The following is a 5,495-nucleotide window of genomic DNA, read 5'->3' on the forward strand; positions in this document are numbered from 1 at the left end:
CTCTAGTGGAAAAGCAGGGAGCTTTTAAGCCACTGACAGACAGAATCCACATTGCCTCAAATCTCAAAAAGTGTCTAAAGCTCTCACAAATACCTGTGTAAAACAAAATAAACATATTCATTTAACTGAAAATCAAATGTTTCACATATTTAATAGAAAACATCAAGGTTAATAAGTTATTATTATTTACTTTCACAGGAAATGGTGGTTAGACATTCAAGCTAGTTACATATTCAAGCAAAAGTTTTCTACAAGGAAAATGATGCAACAGTTACTGAGCAATACGTATATGGGGAAGGACAGTGTAGGGAGTTTGGAAGTACTCATAACAAGCAATATATGTTGCATTAAAATGTTCTAAATTTAAAAGGGGAAGCATGCAGATTTATTAATAGAAACATGGTGTGGCTTTTATTAGCTGTCTTATTTCTTAATCAGATATACTGTATTGAAATATATAGAAATGAATGAACTGTTTCTTCTTCATATACAAGAATCCTATGAATAAAATGAACAAGGCAAAATGTATTAATTGTTATAGAGATTTGATTAAAGAGGTTCACACTGAAAATTTTCCCAGATTTTTAAAAAACAGACATTAAAAATAGGGCCCCAGCATTGAAGCCGGGGGTTCCTAAATATGTGGGGGGCCTTTGATGGCACTTAGGGTGAAACTGAAAGTTAATGCTCGTTTGGTGTATATTCTAGCAGGGATTTTTATATTTCTGTAATGGTATAAACTAATGGCCTATAAACTGGTAGACTGGGAGTCTACACAAATACAAAACAGTATAACTAATACATATAGCATAAGCTCTACGTTGCTACTGTGTCTATACTACATGTCAGTTCATCTATTGTTTGCCCATCCTGGGTGTACTTTTCTGTATTGTAAATTTGTACAGTGCTGTATAGCCTAGTAACGCTTTTTATACATACATATAAACAAATCCAACTCAATCAACAGGAAGAAGTATGAATAGCTTTCCTGCTTAAATTATAACATTGGTTAAGGGGGCCCAGTCATTACTGGGAAAAAAAGGGGCACTGGAACATAAAGGACAAGGAAAGGCAGGATCACTGGTAGGGAGTTAGACCCACACTCCTTTTTAGAAAAAACAACACCAGCCTGGGTAGAAAATTTACAGAGCACATTGCCACCATTTAACTTACTGTAGCTTTTCCCAGGTAATGGGCCAAGAATTTAATATCCAGATGAATTACATTTTGTGCACCCCTGTGTATGAAAGTATGGGGATAACCGGACGCTAGGAAATTCCAAACCTGATACACTCCATGGGGCCTGGCAGCTGGACCCGAATGCATTTTCAAGTACTAGCAGTGGGTGCAATATGGGTGCAAAGTGGCATGCTGCGTAGAGGACATGTAGTTGTTATTAGGCATTGATTTCCCAAGACAATTTGTCATTAGTCTCCATTTTTTTAAACAATTCAGTTTCCTGTTCTACGGATTTCCACTTTGGAGTTTCAGGAACTCTCACTAAGTTACTCTAGCAACCAGGCATCACTGAAACTCAGAATGTTAGACAACAGTACATGGCTTTGACAAAAAGATAAAAAAAAAGAAACCTGAAGTAGCCTTGAAAGTTAAGTGGAAAAAAAGTAAAGAGCAAGAGCAAAAGTAAAATAACAGACAGAAAGGGAACAGAATGGAGAAGAGGCCATTGGATAACAAGGCGAGCCATAACTACATGTGTATGTTATCAGCTCCAAGAAGGCATGGCTTTTTATCAAGGAAGAAAATACCAAGTTAAGGGTCTGGAAGGATTTTTTTTAAGCAAATTGGAGAGTCTTTAGATGTTTTTTTCTCCTTCTTCTGGATCGACTAGCAGTAATGCTGATGCATTGGGATTGTACAACTGCCCCACTATAATATTGCTGTCTAAGCAGCAGAAAAGGCATCAATGCAGTGAGAGATATTTGCATTTTCAACACTACCAATGCAGTCACTGCATGTCTTTCCCTCCTGTAACAGGTTGCACAGTGCTCCTGGCCTACCCACTGCTTCTCTCTGTATATAATGTCCTTGGGGTACCCCGCAACCTCTGCATGTAATTTACTTTGGGTGCCAGAACTCATTTCCTCTCATAGTAAAATGTGCTTGTAGTACCTGCATTCACAACTCTCAGTGTTAATTGTACTTGTAGTGTTGATACCTCTAATTGTATATATGATGTCACACTATGACACCCATATGTTGTAGTCCTCCAAAAAACTGGGGTTGTTGGTGAGAGATGACAGTTATTGCACATTTGCCCCTTTCCAGAAATCATAGAGTAAGTCTGAGCTTTATGGTTGCCATGTGAATTTCCTCAGAAGGAATGCTGGCAATCTACTGTAAGTCTTAAAACCTTAAACACGTAGGCACTTGTCTAGGTTCCAGAGAGCATTATTTAGCTGCATAACTGCGCTACTGTTGTTTCCAGCAAGGAACATTTCTGATGCATAATTTTCTGTAACGTGTTGCAAAGAACACTGTGGTAATGCAAAGGAAATAAATACTGCTTTGTGTTCCTAACCTAATGTCATCTAATGTCAACCAAGCGTCTGGTTTGCAGCCTCCAGATGACTAAGAAAGGTTATTGTGACAGGAAGACGATAAGATTAGAAATGCACGACTTCCTCTCTAAGGCTTTTGCAGAACTTTTCTTAAAAACTCTTCATAATGAAGGAAGATATTCTGATTATTTTAGGGTCCTCCTGATGCACTAGACTTTTAGCAGCAAAACCTATTACTTTACAACCCCTTCCCTTTGTAATGACGGAATTCTGTCATTCCTGTCACAAAATATGCTGCCATTATGTTGGCCAGGCTTTATACCCCTCAGTTGTGTGTGATTTCAAGGTTGCAGAGGGCCCTTTAGTATTTAGCTGGCAGGTGTAAAATATAGGGTTTCCTAGGGCTACACTTTATAGGAGTGGCAGGGTTCAGTAGGCACAATAAAACTTAATTGCATAACTGCTTAATATATGGCTCAATAATGCTTGTAGTTAGTAAATGTGGCCCAAATAATTTTGAACTGGATCTTTCATCATAATCATCATCACTATAATACGCAATGCATTGATGTTTGTGTTTATATTTGATTGTTGCACATTTCATCTTTTATGTTCTTCTTGATCTAACTTTACCACCAGGAAATTTTCCATCAGAAGGTTAAATATTTCCTTATGAATGTGCTCAGCATACAAAAGAATCTTCCGGTGGGCCCAGACCCTAGTAGGCCCCAATATAAGACAATTCCCATCTGCCTTTTCTTATTTCCACCATAAACCTAAATATGTTTTCTTACTGTCTCCGCCCGATTAAGAGTGGACCCTAGATGCCAGCTTCTCTGGTCGGCCCTAGGAGGCCCAGACCCAGGCAATTAATGTGCTTTAAGTTTGTGAAAAAATATCACATTATATAACTGACCAAACATGTCCATTGTAGGACAAAGTTAAGGCAACATGCTTGGGTTTCTCAACCTTATAGATGTCCTTTGGTCTTGAAAAATGTCTTAAGTAACAGTAAAAGTGAAGTTATTATTCTTTGTGTAATAATTGTTAGATATTTCTATTTTTGTCAGCAAGATCCAGTCTGTGCTCCAATCAACTTATTGAACTACAACACCTAACACCAACTGAGCCCTTTATGCTGCCAGGAGTTACATACAGGCTGAATATCCTTTTTTAATAGTTAAGTATTTTTTTTTTCCTAGGGCCCCAGGAGTACAGAAAGGTCGCAATCTATTGCCCACTTATGGTGAGAGCTGGAATGTTCAACCTCTAGATCTGAGGGAAGGCTGCTGGTTGTCTACATACCTGGCAAAGTGTATCTAGTGATATCTAGATTCAGTTCTGAGCCCAAAGTAGGTTACAATGACTACATCAGCATCTTAGACCACAGGAAGTAAGAGAGTTGCCTGACAATTCACTTGCAGAGACCACATGGTAAATTGACTACAAGGCTGCAGTCTGTTCTTGGAAAAAGACAGAGGGGATATTTGAGTAGGGGGATATTTTTAATTAATTGCATGTTATATAAAATACATCTATTTATAGTTTTCTAACCTATCAATGTGGCCAACCAGCTATGTAGAGTAGTCTGAGACTATTTAGTGCAAACTTGACTATAGGCATTGTAACACAGCAAAAAATCAGATGCTTGCATGGGCATGTTGTTTGGGTATCAAAATAAAGATAAAGTGGGCTTGTATCATTAATCAGGAGACAAACCACTTACACATGATGTATACACAGTTTTAAACATCTACTTTTGCAAAAGCCTGTTTAGCTTCTAACAGGCCACACTGGATCATATGAGTATAAACCATACAAGTCCAAAATTACTGTCAGAACAAAGAAGTCTCTAATGCAGTAACAGTCCAATCCTCTGGACAGTTATCCTCTTTTGTCTGTTGGAAACTTGCTCCTCACTGCAAACAGGTTCAGCCTGCTCTAAACATATTAAAGCCGCCATAAGATGAGCCCCATATATATTTTAAAGGCTTTGCACATCCCTATGTGTTACTAGAATGGTTCCTACCCAAGCCCAAAGGTAGCAGGAAGGTAGCCCTGAAACTATCAGCATTCTTCAACACACTGAGAAGATTTTCTGCATATCACCTACACAAAATGTTTCATACATCATAGACATTATACAAAATAATATATTCATACTCCTATTACATTTCGAACTGCAGCTATATCACTTGCATAGCTTTTATATACTTGTTTATAATAACTATATTTTCAGTGCCTTTAGTCATGAGGGACATTAATGGGTGTCAATTAAACGTATGACCTACATAGTCCAAATAGCAAATTTATTTAAGGGGCGCTTTCTCTTTCCCTGTGAATGTTGGCAGGAAGCTTCCCATAGCCCTATCCCTATTCTTTTGGGGTGGAGTTCCACTGTAAATCCAAACATACTAACTGAAATTTCAGGTTAGTTAGTTAGTTAGTTACATAGGGTTGAAAAAAGACCAGTGTCCATCAAGTTCAACCCATCCAAGTAAACCCAGCACTCACAACCCACACCTACCAATCTATACACTCACATACATAAACTATATATATACAACCACTAATACTAACTGTAGATATTAGTATCACAATAGCCTTGGATATTCTGATTGATCAAGAACTCATCCAGGCCCCTCTTAAAGGCATTAACAGAATCTGCCATTACCACATCACTAGGAAGGGCATTCCCCAACCTCACTGCCCTCACTGTGAAAAACCACCTACGCTGCTTCAAATGGAAACTCCGTTCCCCTAATCTAAAGGGGTGACCTCTGGTGCACTGATCTGGCAGGTTGGAAAATCCTAGTGGATGAGGACTCAACTGAAGTGTTAATGTAGTCCTCTCCAACTCGATCTGGCACCAATAGACATGATTTAGTAGAAAGACCAATACTGAATAAATATACACAAGTAGAGTACAGGGGGGGAAGCAAACCATATCTGTCCCGTCTGTTCCATAAATGTTAA

The sequence above is a fragment of the Xenopus tropicalis genome, chromosome 5, assembly GCF_000004195.4.
Source record: "Xenopus tropicalis strain Nigerian chromosome 5, UCB_Xtro_10.0, whole genome shotgun sequence".
Lineage (NCBI taxonomy): Eukaryota > Metazoa > Chordata > Amphibia > Anura > Pipidae > Xenopus > Xenopus tropicalis.